General features: G+C 33.5%; 1 long non-coding RNA gene across 1 annotated transcript in view; it reads left to right on the top strand.

Moving 5' to 3' along the window:
* The first annotated feature begins 2,800 nt into the window (after positions 1-2,800).
* Positions 2,801-16,288, top strand: part of LOC131803049 (uncharacterized) — a 236,230-nt gene continuing 222,742 nt past the window's right edge. The window contains exon 1 of the long non-coding RNA XR_009342459.1: positions 2,801-2,848. This is a non-coding gene — a long non-coding RNA (uncharacterized LOC131803049). The remainder of the gene's footprint in view (positions 2,849-16,288) is intronic.

Consider the following 16,288-nt stretch of genomic DNA (forward strand, 5'->3'; position numbering starts at 1 on the left):
ATGCTGTTTCATTTAGTTTTCGTTACGTTTCGGATTTTGTGTGTGTGTGTGTGTGTGTGTACGTCTGTGTTGTTGGTTCGATTTGAAACGTACAAAAAATATTTATTTTCTATGACGTGATGACCATAACTAAGCTAAGAGGAGAAAGGGAGAGATGAATGAAGTGAAATGTGGTCCGAACGAAAGTAAGTAAGTAAGACATAAGTGCTTAGGTTTCATGCTTAATGTCCAATGAAAATGCCAAAAATATCGACATTTTTCAAATTGTCTAGTAATGAGGGGGGAAAGATGAATGAAGAAGACTGCTGATGTATCTTTCTATCAATACATTGTCAAAAGGATGATTAAATTATGAAAAAGGGAAACGTTTTATTAACCGAATTGAATGGGTAAGTTTGATTGTGGTGGGAAATAAGAGATTATTAATATTGAACGTTTAATACACATTGAATCCAGCTTTTTTTCACCAAGTTAGAAGCCAGAGTTACAAGGGCTGTAGCCGTGCGGGGCCGACCACGTGATACCCTACAACACTACAATATGTCAGAAGCCCACTTATCCCCATATCCATTTTGGAAGATTTCGCTTTTGAAATCATGTCACGGAGGACTGCCCAGATATTACTCTTAGCATTTTGAACAGGGAGATTTCCCAATATTTACGCACTCCGTCGTGCTTTTAGTTGTTGTGGTCCATTTTACAGCTAAATATAATCCAATGGTCATCCAAAATTTTAGAATTCTTCCCTGTCGTTAACTCTCTTCTCAGGCGAGTCGATTGGCTTCCATTGTGTGATCTGGAATTTTTTATATTGCGGACATCTTTGAAAACAAGAGACCTAGCCCTTCTGAGCCTAACCCTACCCTTGTGACAATTTTCGTGAGGATCGGACGATAATTGCAATCTGTATATAACAACCCCAACTTGTGTTGTAAGTTGAAAAAAATATTACAAAATATACACTTCAATATTTTAAGTCAAATTGAAAAAATCGCATGCAATAAAAAATATGAGAAAATAAAAAAAATGTCACAACAAAACTTCAAAATCCTGTCCTGCTTGATTCTTGAGATATAAACATTTTAGCTAACATTCCTTTCCTTGTATATATCCTTGTATATATTTTGCAATATATATATCCGATATATTTACTATCGGCATCTACGTAACGGTCAGAATTGACCTGTTCGTCTATTTGTGATTTCGCCGGGATTGAAAATATTCGCGGTTTAATGGAAAATTTGACTTTTATTTAACATAAATGTTATGGTCTATTTCACCCACTAAATATTATCCGATGACCATCAAAATTGGAGAACTTCTGCCCAGCCCTAAGCTCTAGCCCCATGCTTTCGCTTTAATTAGTCTACAATTGCGACCTGTAGAGAAACTGCAAAATCAGGAAATTTTTCAGTTTTTGGTCCATTTCAACCCCTAAATATTATGCGATCATCTCCAAAAGCAATAGGGTTCTATTCTGACCCTAACCCAATCAATTTTCAATTTCGGCCATAATTGCGACTTTAGCTTTATTACAAATTAACATTGACAGATGGACAGATGGACGGACGGACATAAATAGCTAGATCGACTCAGCTCGGAGAGATAGGAATATCCATAAATACTTTCCTATGTGGAAAACCAATATTTCGAGGTGTTACATAGTTTTTGGCCCAATCAAATTTATAATACCCCCAACACATTGTGTTGTAGGGTATAAAAATTGAACAGCGATTATAGCACCAATAGTTCAAATCCATTATTGTCATAAAAAATAAATGAAAAATCAGCGATCATAACTTCAATAGTCCTTCTTTCGAATAAAGACTCGATAGATTTTAATATTCATTTCCAAAACCACCTCCTTTCTGATACATACAGAGACATTAATATCAAAATTGGGGATTTCAACTTTATCCCTTTATCCAGTACTAAATTCAGTACCATTTAGTACTTTTTGTACAAATATAGAACGCATTTTCAAACCACTGCCAAATCTCAAACACCGATACCATCACTAATCTAAATATCTAATTTCAGAATTTTATCCAGATCCCTTCACCTAATGCCCAAAAAAATAGTACCATTTAATACTTTTCGTTCAACCTCCATATGCCAATGCTACACGAACCTAATAACAAATTTCAGATTACAAGCAATTTATTTTCACCCAATACCGAATTGTATCAAATATTGTATCATTTCGTACTTTTCGTGCACTTGTTGAAAAAAAAAAAACATCTAATTTTTACAAACCTACCGCCAACAGGGACCCAAAAACAAAAGTTCAAAATTCCAGATTCATGCGCTCATCCTAAACCAAACCGTTCCAATTTGATATCAACCGCTTTTATATATCAAAATTTCTATATATCCTGCACTGATTCTCCTACCAAATTTCAAGTTTTAATATCTTAATATCAAATGGTATCATATTAGAAGTTTAGTACCATTTTAAAACTTTACAAAACCTTAAAGCTCGAATTTCTAAAAACCGTTTGATGCAGCTATCCTGCACTCCGTCAGTGAATCTCATTCCAAATTTTAGAATTCTAGCTCATTCCTCTTGTCCAATACCATGTATTCAATTTTTATTACTTTTGTACCCCTTGTGTACCAATTTCCAAAAATTCATTTTTTAACACGCCTAAGCGCTCCCGCAAAATTTCCTGATTCTAGCTCTAGCCATTTCGTCCATTTCACTACTTCTTTATAAAAATATATATATAATTCATCACATTATTGATGTCAGTTATTAATTTCTGATAATAAATTAATAAAATATATTTTTTTTCATTTCAGGATATCAAATATAACCAAATCAGGCAGTTCCTCTATGATTAAAAAGGTATGTATTACAATTGAATGCTTTATTATTCTGGACTTTCCCAAGGTTCTTTTGTTACACTAATTATCTTAGTAATCCTCAAAATTAATTTCATAAATAATATCTGAGCGATGTATTCGCTAAAATTATATTTTTTTATATTATTTAATTCTACTAGAATATAAACACACACAAAAAATAGCAAATAAATGTTGATAATTCCTTCACTTAACTTAGACTTACCAAACATTAGATTACACCCTTCCATTGAAATTTAATGACCACTTTTATTCGATTTTCCCTGAACAACCCACTCTAGGTGAGTCATTCATCTATTCATTCTGTCAGCATAAAACAACAAAGCAATTAAAACAAAAAATTAAATGGAAACTTTTTCTGATACTCATTTACAACTTTCAATGAATAAATATTTACATCTGTTGCCTAGTCAAGTTTAATTTTGTTATCTTTTATTTTATGGCTTGTCAAATGATGTGTGTGTATGGCTTTGTGATTTCGCTGGGATTTAAAATATTCGCGGTTTAATGAAAAATTTTGAATTTTTTCAACAAAAAAGATATGGTCTATTTTACCCGCTAAATACAATCCGATGACCACCCAAATGGGTAGGCTTCTTGCCAGCCCCAAACTCTAGCTACATGCGAATTCCGCGTCGATTGGTCTATAATTGCGACCTGTAGAGCAAGTGCAAAATCAGGAATTTTTCAGTTTTTGGTCCATTTCAACCCCTAAATATTATGCGATCATCACCAAAAGAAATAGGGTTCTATTCTGACCCTAGTCCCACCTCCATTTTAAATTTCGTGAAGATCGGACCATAATTGCGACCTGTAGAGTGATTACAAATTAACATGGACAGACGGACGGACGGACATACATAGCTAGATCGACTCAGCTCGGCGAGCTAGGAAGATCCATATATACTTTCCTATGTGGGAAATAAATATTTCGTGGTGTTACATAACTTTTGCCCAATCAAACTTATAATACCCCCAACACATAGTGTTGTAGGGTATAAAAATAATTCCCTGCAAAATATCATTAACAAGTAAGCAAAGGCTATAGTCGTGCGGGGCCGACCTTGTGATACCCTACAACACTACAATAATTTAGAAGCCCCCTTATGACCAAATACATATTGAAAGATTTCGTCGTGTTGTCAGGTATTCAAAAAAAATTCACAGGAAAATTGTAGTCCATTTTACAATTAAATACACCTAAGTCTGTTTTTACACGGTCTTTTTGTACACGGTTTTGATATAACACTGTTTGAAAATTGAATACTTTTAATTTATTTACACGATTTTATTCCATTTAGCACAATTTGAAATTTTATGTACTTAAATTTTTTTGTCAAATTTAATTTTTGCGAAGTATGTTCATATCACAAAAAGTATTTATGAAAGAAAAAAGTCTGAAACCATCGATAGTATCGATAGTTTGCGAACACTAGCTTAAAGATTTAAGTGAATTCCCCTTTAGCGCGTACAAACAATTTTTACTGGTCAAAGCAAATGTGTATAGCACTATGTGCATACAATAAAATTTACTGGTCAGAGCAATTGAAACGTGTTAATATTTTGTGAACTGTTAATGCAATAAGACGTGTTTGGTAAAGAAAAAAATAAAAATTCATGTTTTTCACTACTTTTAATAGGTTTTAGAGATTAGGAACAAATCACCCATTTTTGTATAAGATCAATGTCTTTTTTACACGGCTTCTTCTGGAACCAATCTACCGTGTAAAAACAGACTTAGGTGTATAATCCAATGATCATCCAAAATGCTCGGGGTCTTCCCTGTTCTTAACCTCTCCTCATGCAAAATTCCGTTTCGACTGGTTTCAAATTGTGACTATTATATCGTCTGCAAAGTCAGGAAAATTTTCATTTTTTTGTACATCTTCAAAAACAATAGGCTTTATTTCTGAACCTAACCCTTTCCCTGTGCCAAATTTCGTTAGGATCAGACGATAGTTGTGACCTGTATATAATACCCTCGAAACATAGTGTTGCAGGGTGCAGAAAAAATTTTGAAAACGTACAATTCAAAATTGTAGGTCAAATTGAAAATATAGCATTCGATAAAAAAATATGACAATAATTGAAAAAATGTAACAAAAAATGTCAACTTTTTTGTTGGCAGATTTCTACGCGATTTTTTTAGATTCTACCCATTTCTGGCAAGAGCCCATTGCAAATTAGTGAAAATTGTCAAAATCCGTCCAGCGGTTCTTGACTTATAAGCGGAATAACTAACATACATTTTATTTACATATAGATTGTTGCTATTTCGCTACATATCCGATATATTGGCTATCAGCATAGCTGTGATGGTCGTATTTGTTGACATAAAAGTTATGAGTTATTTTACCCGTTAAATACTGTCCGATGGCCGTTCAAATTGGTAGACTTCTGCTCATTCCTAAACTCCAACTCCATCCAAAATTCCGTGTTGATTGCTTTATAATTGTGGCCTGTAGAGTAACTGCGAAATGAGGGAATTTTTCAGATTTTGGTCCATTTCAACCACTAAATATTATACGATCATCTCCTAAAACAATAGGCTTCTATTCTGACCCAATCCCCACCTCCATTTTCAATTTCGTGAAGATCGGGCCATAATTGCGACCTGTACTTTGATTACAAATTAACATGGACAGACGGACGGACGGACAGATATATATTTTCCTATGAGGGAAACCAATATTTCGAGGAGTTACATAATTTTTGGCCCAATCAAACTTATATTACCCCCAACACATAGTGTTCTATGGTATAAAAATCAGGCTTATTGTGTCACAGTCTTTGGAAAAAAATAGTTTTCAAAAATCCACACTTCTTAAGCAAATATTCGTAAAATATCCTCTATTATGGCATTTACACTCCTTGGAAAAATTTCCAAAAATATATAAGTCCACGCTATGGACTTATAAATCCATGATTGCAGTCCTTAGTAATTCTACGATTGTAGTCCTTCATATACCTTTGTATAAATTCACGGATGTAGTCCATTATAAATCTATGATTAAAGTCCTTTATTAATCTTCGAGTAGAGTCTCGAAATTCCGTCATATATTCACGATTAAAGCCCTCATAAATCCTAGAATAAAACGTAGATATTGCTTCACAAATCCACGGATATAGTCGTTCATTAACCCAAGATTGTATTCCTTTGTTGTTTGAATGCAGTAGAATATAGTCCCTCATAAATCCCCGATTGTTTCCTTTTATAAAACAACAAATGTAGACCTTCATAGATCCAAAAATACAGCCTCGATAATCCCTCAGAAATCCACAGCTAAAGTCTTTCATAAATCTACGATAATAGTCCATCATAAATCACCGAAAACCGTTTCGATAGTTCTTCAAAACACCGCGTCTATAGTCCTCTATAATCGGATGGACGATAGTCGTCTTCCATAAATCCACTGCTATAGTCCTTTAGAAATCTATAGTCCTACATATATCCTCAAATACCACCTCAATAGTTTTTCATAAATCCCTGATTTTATTCATTTCAAATTCTATGATTCTAGTCCTTCATAAATCTTTTATTGAAAGACCTTTATAAATCGACGATTATAGTCCCTCATAAGTCCTGGAACACAACCTCGATATTCTTTCCTAAATTCTTGCCTATAGTCCCTAATAAATCCACTATTACACTGCTTTATAAATTCTCGGAATTAACACAACCTTGATAGTCCTTCTTAAAACCACAAACCAACCATAAAAGTTCTTCATAAATCCTGGAATGGATCCCCGATAGTCCTTCAAGGATTCATGAATGGACTATATAAATTTTATGGTTCCTCATAAGTCCTCGATAGCCCTTCATGAATCCTCATATAGAGTCCTTCATGTATTCCAGGCTATAGTCCTTAAAAAACCTACGACATACTCAAATCGACTATTGCACACCTTACTATATACTGAAATTCACCCTTGATAGACTTTTATAAATTTATAACTATAGTCCTTCATATATTTACGAATTAAGACACAAAAGACCTTCATAAATCTTCGAATAAATTCTCAAAATCCGTCATAAATAAACGATTACAGTTCTTCATAAATTAAAATATAAGTCCTTCACAAATCCTGAATTATATCCGTTCAGAAATTCAGGGTTATAATCCTTCATAAAATCGATAAAGTCGATAGTTTGTCAAAGTCCATTATTATAGGCCTTCTTATGTCCTTTATTATAGTCCTAAACAAATCCTCTAGCTAAGCCTCAATAGTCCTTTAAAAATTAACGATTATAATACTTTCCTAAATCTTCGAATGAAGCCTCAATATTTCTTGATTAATTCAAAATTAAGCCTTTACTAAATCTCATATTATAATGTTTTACAAACCTGTCTTTCAATATCCATGAATAAAAACTCTGTCTTTAGAAAATTGCAAGTAAGAATCCGATACGAATTTGTCATTATCATAATATAGTTTAGATAATAATATACGATTATATTATTAGTCTACTTTAATAGTATAGCTTAAAGGTCTTAAAAAAAAAATAGAAAAATAAGAAAAAAAAGAAAAAAATCTTCCACAAAATGCTTCGAAGAAGATAAAATTATAGCCCCAATAGTCCTTACTAAATCAATGATTATATTCTCCCTAAAAATTTAATTCATTTTAAATAAATATTTATTGTATAGGTTATCTCATGGTCGGCTACACGACTTGTTGTAACCGATTTTATGTTCTTCAACTCTTCCGGAATTACCATAGACCGGAGTAATTTATATAAAACTGCATCAACTTTCACGTAAGAAATGAGCTTGGCAATAGTCAGACGGACCATGATAACATTATTTAAATTGAAACTGCTTATTTTTTACAATATCGCAGAGCATCACCACCAACAATGGCAGCAACTCTAAAGTAGTTCCAACTCCTCAAATCCCTCACTCTAAGTCATTCATCTGCCTTTTTTCGAACAGAGAGGATACCTTAAACTAAACAAATTTAAACAAATGACTTACATTTCAGTCATGGCACCAAAAAGGGGAGCGTGATATAAAGGCAACTTACCATGGCTACAATATTTTTCCAGGTGTGGATAATGAAAAACTTCTATTTTTCTATTTGGTTAAATAAATATTTACCCAACGTGTTGCTGTTCCAGCAAAAATCGAAAAGAAAACCCTCTACTCAAGCTGAGGGAGGTTCGTTTTAACATTGTGTAGCCATCGTTGATTGTGATGATGGTGGTGGGGGGTTCTATAATTGTTTAACTAAAGTATTCAAATAGAAAGTTTAAGTCTAAGAAAAGTTATTTATTTGTATTTTTATAGTAAAAGTTATGTTCACAGTATTGTTTTGTAGCTGTGGAACTTAATTTTGAATTAGAAGACAGCATTTTGAGATAACCGTCAAGGGGGATACACCTTTTGTTATGATGTTTTGAGATAAAATTATGACTTGTCTGCTGAGAAATGATAAGGCCTTGTTAGGACTTTTTTGGACTTTCTAGGAGGCCAAGAAGAGAGTGTCAGTTTGTGAATGTATATCGCTTTGTTTAGAAACTTTTGGTGGCAATCTTTAGCGAAATCTTGAAAGGTTTTGAAAAAACAACACTAAAAAAAATCTAAGCCTGACTATTTTGCAACAAAAAAAAAAAAAAAAAAAAATACTACGGTATTATCAATTACCGTTCTAAAATTATGAATAATATTATTTACAGCTAAATGCACGTACTTCACCTTGATAGTACTGATTATACTTACAATTGTTTCTCATGAATCAACGATTATAGTCGCTATAGCTGTAGAGCAATATACAATAATGACCTCAATTGTGACTATATGTTCTAGATTATACACTTAATAGTAGTTGATTAACAAATAATTATATACTCTTTCACAAATCTACGATAATAGTCCATCAGTCAGTGTTTAGTCCTTCAGAAACCCGCGTCTATAATCCTTCATAATCGAATGGACGATAAATGTCTTCCATAAATCCACTGCTATAGTCCTTTAGAAATCTATAGTCCATCATATATCCTCAAATACCACTTTAGTAGTTTTTTTATAAATCCCTGATTTTATTCATTCCAAGTTATAAGATTATAGTCCTTCACAAATCTTTTATTGAAAGTCCTTCATAGATAGACGATTATAGTTCTTCATAAGTCCTGGAATTCCGCCTCGATATTCTTTTCTATATTCTTGCCTGTAGTCCCTAATAAATCCAAGATTACAGTCCTTTATAAATTCTCGGAATTAACACAGCCTTGACAGCCCAAACCAACCATAAAAGTTCTTAATAAATCCTGGAATGCCTCCCCGATAGTCCTTCAAGGATTCACGAATGGACTATATACATTTTATGGTTCCTCATAGGTCCTCGATAGTATTTCAAAAAAAAAAAAAAAAAAAAAAACCTACGATCTTCTCAAGTCGACTATTGTACACCTTCATAAATACTGAAATTCACTCTTGATAAACTTTCAAAAATTTACGATTATAGTTCTTCATAAATTTTTGAATTAAGACACAAAAGCCCTTCATAAAACCTCGTATAAAGCCTCAAAATCCTTCATAACAAGTAAGCAAAGGCTACAGTCAAGCGGGGCCGACCGTTGAATACCCTACAACACTACAATAAACAGTTTATATAGGCGAGATACTCGAAAGAATTCCACAAGATATTGTGACAAATAATAAAAGAAAACCATCAGGATTCGTTCTCTAATTTTCGAAAAATAGCAACTTAAATTAATTTGCTAATTTCCAATTTATTGGTAGATGTTGCACTTAAATGGTTTTCCTAGATCTAGGACCAATATTTCCCAAAGACCTATAATCTCTCAGAAGTGGCAAAAGATTAACATTTATTATTGGTTTTTGACTGTAACGCATCTATATGAGATACATACATACATACATTGATATTCTTCAACGAAATGGAATGGACATTTTCATATTTTGTCTACAAAAGTTGGCAAACTCCTTCACACATTGAATGTTTTTGGATGGCCATCCAAAACTGCTTGGCTTTTGCAATGTGCGGTAACCCCCATTCAAATGTGCGTGAGGATCGGGCGATAACTACGACCTGCCGACAATTTTGCAGTTTTTGGTCCATTTTAACCCCTAAATATATGGCGATCATCTCCAAAAAGAGTAGACTTCTATTCTGACCCTCATCTTATCCCCATGCAAAATTTCGTAAGGATCGGGCCATTAATGAGATCTGTATATGATATCCTGATATCCTAACTACTTAGTTTTGTTAGCTGTAGAAATATTACCAAATGTTTAATTCAAAATGAAAATATGCCAAAAATATGACAAAATTGAAAAAATATGAGAAAATTTTACAAAATCAATATTTTCATCTTTAGAGAGATATTTTTATGCGATTTTTTAAGACATTTTTTCTTTCCTGCCAAGAGGCCATTCTGAATTAATGAGAACTGTCAAAATCAGTTCAGCCGTTCTCGACATATAAGAGATTTTTCAAGCATATCCCCTTTGATAGACATATATATCGCACATATTTTGCTATATATCCGATTTGAAGGATGTTAACATCAATGTAAAGATCAGATGTAACCTTTTGATTGCTTTGTGATTTCGCCGGCATTTAAAATATTCACGGTTTAATGAAAAATTCAACACGAAAGATATGGTCTATTTTACCCGCTAAATATTATCCGATGACCACCCAAATTAGTAGGCTTCTTCCCCGCACTAAAGTCTATCTACATGCGAAATTTCGTCGTCGATTGGTCTATAATTGCGACCTGTATAGCTACTGCAAAATCCGACATTTTTTCAGTATTTGGTCAATTTCAACTCCTAAACATTTGGCGATCATCTCCAAAAGCAATAGGGTTCTATTCTGGTCCAAGCCCCACCTACATTCTAAATTTCGTGAAGATCGGGCCATAATTGCGACCTGTAGAGTGATTACAAATTAACATGGACAGACGGACAGACGGACAGACGGACATACATAGCTAGATCGACTCAGCTCGGCGAGCTAGGAAGATCCATATATACTTTCCTATGTGGGAAACCAATATTTCGAGGTGTTACATAATTTTTGGCCCAATCAAACTTATAATACCCCCAACACATAGTGTTGTAGGGTATAAAAATACGATTATAGTTCTTCATGTAAGTCCTTCACAAATAACGAATTATATCCGTTCAGAAATCCAGGGATATAATCCTTCATAAATTCTCTATTAAGGAGTCGATAGTTTGTCGAAGTCCACGATTATAGTCCTTCTTAAGTCCATTATTATAGTCCAACACAAAGCCTCAATAATCCTTTAAAAATCCACGATTATAGTCCTTCATAAATCCACCCTTCTGACCTTCATTATCCTTGGAAAATATTCTTTAGAAATCTGCGTTTATGGCCTTGATTATCCTTGGAAAAATATTCTTCAAAAATCTGCGTTTATGGCCTTCAATATCATTGAAAAAATATTCTTTAAAAATCCGCGCTTATGGCCTCAATAGTCCTTGAAAAAATATTCTTTAAAAATCCACGCTTGTGGCATTCATTGTCCTTTGAAAAATATTCTTTAAATGTCCACGCTTATGGCCTTTATTATTCTTGGAAAAATATTGTTTAAACATCCGCGCTTATGGCTTCCATAATCCTTGGAAAAATATTCTTTAAAAATCCACGCTAATCGCCTTAATTAGCATTGGAAAAATATTCTTTAAAAATCCCGCCTATAACTTTGATTATCCTTTGAAAAATATTCTTAAAAATCCACTATTTGACCTTCATTATCCTTGGAGAAATATTCTTTAAAAATCCACTATTTGACCTTCATTAACCTTGGAGAAATATTCTTTAAAAATCCACTATTTTACCTTCATTATCCTTGGCAAAATATTCTTTAAAAATCCACGCTTATGGCCTTCATTATCTTTGGCAAAATATTCTTTAAAAATCCACGCTTATGGCCTTCATTATCTTTGGCAAAATATTCTTTAAAAATCCACGCTTATGGCCTTCATTATCGTTGGCAAAATATTCTTTAAAAATCTACGCTTATGGCCTTCATTATCCTTGGAAAAATATTCTTTAAAAAAACAACGCTTATGGCCTTCATTATCCTTGGAAAAATATTCTTAAAAATCCACGCTTATGGCCTCCATTATCCTTGGAAAAATATTCTTAAAAATCCACGCTAATGGCCTTCATTATCCTTGGAAAAATATTCTTTAGAAGTCCACGTTTGTTGGTCCTTGAAAAAATATTCTTCAAAAACCCAGGTTTATGGTCATTGGAAAAATATTCTTTAAAAATCCACGTTGGTTGGTCCTTGGAAAAAATCCAGATTTGTTGGCCCTTGGAAAAATATTCTTTTAAAAATCCACATTTGTTGGTCCTTGGAAAAAATCCAGTTTTGTTGGTCCTTGCAAAAATATTCTTTAAAAATCCCATGTTGTTAGTCCTTGGAAGAATATTCTTTAAAAATCCTTCTGGTCCTTGGAAAAATATTAAAAATCCACGTTTATTCTTTAAAGTCCACGTTTATATACGCTTTTGTTTATATACTTTAAAATCCACTCTTGTAAAGAAACCCGGAATAATAGTTTTGAAATTTGTTGTTTATTTTTAATCCGCAATTCTTTTTTTTTTAATATTTCTTAAATTTTTCTTTCAAGTTTTTTTTCTCTCGTGTTTACGAATTTAAAGGATTCGAAAAATGTACATAGAACATTTAGATTCTATAATGTTATTTGTCAATACAACACGAACCCTATCTCTACCTTTAGAAATATTACAAGAACACTTACAATGGACTCTAGGAAAATCCTTTTACAATTGCAAGTTTTCTCAACAAAAGGTGTGTCAGAAAAATAAGAATCTGGTTTTGTGCTTTACATACATATGCATCCTCAGAGGGATATGCATGTAGGAGTGATAGAACATGATACAAATAGCAAAAAAAAAAAAAATGGGATAAAAATAAAATGTTAATCCCATCTCAGAAGTCATGGAACTCGAAAATGGCTGTGGAAAGAGTTCGGATAAGGATTAATTAGACGAATATAATTCATCTGATTTTTATTTATTTTTTTTTCCAATAAATATAAAGGATTGGTTTCTATCACTCGCTGACAAAAATATTGAATTGAAAATCAATAAGTGATGTGCAAGATTTTGAAACACACAAAATGTTAAACTCCTTCAATTTTAGGGAAAGGATGGCGATGTTCCGATATCATCACTTCATTAGAATGAGCCCCGTCCTTTGAATATTTATTTCTTAATCTTTATAAAAAATAACTCTTTTTCAGCTGATAAAGAAACCATTCTTCGTAACCCCTTTAGAAAATAACTCTTTTTCCACTGATAAAGAAACCATCCTCACACCCCCTATCCGAGGGGTAGAAAATAATTTTCCCCTGCCACTCACCACTACGTATGCAAAACGTGTCTCAAAATAAAGGCAATCGAAATACAAATCTACCAAAAGAAGAAAAAGAAACGAAGAAAGAGCACACAAATACTAATAATCGCCTTTATGTTTTACGCTTGATAAAATGTATAAAACAACAAAATTTCCATAAAGAAATAACTTTTTGTATTTTATTTTTTTTTTTCTTCAAAACTTAACAATCCAAAAGGGACTCCCCGAAAAAAAAAACATCCCATATTCCCATATTCAATGCTATTGCTGCTGCTGTTGCCGTTAAGCCACTGAAATGGCAAAAGTGTATTGCTGTTAAAACGTTTTAATACTACGGTTACAAATAAAAAAAATCTCATTCGACTGATTTCAAATTCAAGAACAAAAGTTTTTCGTGTTTCGAGAATATCTGTTGAAGTTCTTTGGATTTGTTGTTGTGGTTTCTTTTTTTTGTTGTTGTTGTTGCTGTTCTTGTTTGCCAAATTTCAAGATTTTGCATACGCACACGTAACTTGTGGAAGACTATAACCTCAGCTATGTATAAATAAGTAAGGAAATATTGGAACTGGCAATGGCGACAAGATAGTGACCTACACGGGTTGGAGGATGAAATGTCACATTAAAAGCTAGAATATTGTTGTGTAGGAACGTTAATACCTAAACAACTCGTATTCATTAAAATGTCAATCCTTTGTAAATGTACGCAAACCATCAATGCAGATCGCCTCTGTAGTCCTTAAAATATTCTAAAAAATCCACGCGAATGTCTCCCTTCCCTTAATAAAGTATTTTTAATAAAGTCTCTTCTTTTAAAAAAATTATATAATTTTTTTATATTTTTTATATCCTCCACCATACTATGGAGGGTATATTAACAACAAAGTATATATATTCTTGATCAGCGTAAAATTCAAAGTCGATTTAGCCATGTCCGTCTGTCTGTCCGCCTGTCTGTTGTAATCACGATATCTTTCGAACAAATTGAGATACAAGGCTAAAATTTTGCATTCGTGTTTATTTTTCCAGTAGGCAGTTTAAGTTCGTAAGTGGGCCATGTAGGTCCACGTTTTCATATAGCTCCCATATATAAGTACCTCCCGATATTCGGTATTTTGATGATTTTAGCGACATTATTCACCAGAATTATTTCAGCTTTGGTATTTGAAGTTCGTGATGGATACTACAGCCTATGACAGAAAATTGTTTGTACACGTCCACGTCTTCGTATAACCCCCATATTACGGTACCTCCCAATATTCGGTATTTTGATGATTTTAGCGTCATTATTTACCAGAATAGTTTCAAATTACGTATTTAGAGTTTGTAATGTTAACTACAGTCTGAGACATAAAATTGTCTATGCAGGTCCAGGTCTTCGTATAGGCCCCATATATCAGTACCTCCCTATATTCGGTATTTTGACGTGTTAAGGTACAATACCCACCGAAATTGTTTGATATGTTGTATTTGACGTTCGTAATGGATGCTATAGCCTGTGACAGAAAATGATCTATGCTGGTCCAGGTCTTCGCACAGTACATACATTATTCACCGTTTTTTAAGTTTCAAATTTGGATATGGTAATGGCTTATGAAAAACAAGGCCTATGTAGGTACACGCCGTATAGACCCCAATATAACGGCTATATTCGGTATTATTCAAATTTTAATAGAATTTTTTAAGGATTTTATTGTTTGAAAATTTCCAAATTAGTTCCAAATGGTGGAGGGTATTCAATGTTCGGCCCAGCCGAACTTACTGCTTTTTAACTTTTTTTTTGAAAAATTTTCTGTTGATATTCACACTTATGGCCTATAGAGCTCTTGAAAAAATATTCTTTAGAAATCCAAACTTATTTCCCTTAGAACTCTTGGAAAAATATTTTTAAACAAGCTAAGCTATGCCTTCATTTTTTATGGATACCTATACAGGAATTGTGGATAGGAGAAAATATTTGTCAGAAAAATCATGGCCAGATATTCCAAGGACTTCCTCGCTATGCATAAATCTAAATAAAAAAATTAATACTTTTTGGTTATGGGTTGATCATGCAACACTATGTGTTCAAAGTATAGTGAGTTTGATTGGAATTACAGGGTTGAACAAAAACTCGAAATATTAGTCCTACGCCCACGAAGTTATACATCGATGACCCTGTTAATATTTATTTGTAATCACTCTAGAGGTCGCACGTATTTACGGTTCAATAGTTACGAAATATTGTATAACCTGAGGTTAGGGTCAAGACAGAAGCCGTATGAAATGATCGCAAAATATTTAGGGCTTTAAAACGACAAAAAACAGACTTTTTCCTGATTCTGCAGTTCTTCCTCAGTTTACAATTACAAACTAATCAATGTGTTTTTTTGCGTGGAGGCAGAGTTTAGAATAGGGTAGAATTCTAACATTACGGAAGGTCATCATTAAAGAAAAACACACTCTGATCTTTAACTTGATGCTGATTTCACTGACTTATACAGGGTGAGATGAAAAAACAGAAACCAACTTCAGACTGATGTCATTTCGCATCGCAGTGACCGAAAAATTACTCGTGAGCTGAAGATATCGCAATATTTCATTCGGCAAATATTGAAAAATGAGGTCGGGCTAAAGCCATTGTAATTCCAAAAAGTGCAAGACCTTACACCGCAAAAGGAAGAAAATAGACCCAAAAGAGCTAAAGTGTTGCTTCGTTTGGCCGAAAGTGGTGAAATCCGATGAGAAAACATTCGTTGTCCAGCAGTTTGTAAACAAACAAAATGATCGTGTTTACTTGCCAAAGAAGTCTGCTGAAAATGTGCACCTTCAGTTGGCCCCCAGAACTCAAGCGCCGGCCATGGTGATGGTATGGGCCGCCATAACAGGCGATGGTTGCTCTCCGCTCATATTAATCGACCGTGGAATCATCAAATGCCGAATATTATCTCGAAAATATTCTGGAGGGTGTATTAAAGCCTTCGGCACGCAAACATTTTGGCCGCAGACCTTGGACTTTTCAACGGGACTCAGCACCGTCGCACTCAGCACGCGCCACCCAAG

The sequence above is a fragment of the Musca domestica genome, unplaced genomic scaffold (genome assembly GCF_030504385.1).
Source record: "Musca domestica strain aabys unplaced genomic scaffold, Musca_domestica.polishedcontigs.V.1.1 26, whole genome shotgun sequence".
In the NCBI taxonomy this organism is placed as follows: domain Eukaryota; kingdom Metazoa; phylum Arthropoda; class Insecta; order Diptera; family Muscidae; genus Musca; species Musca domestica.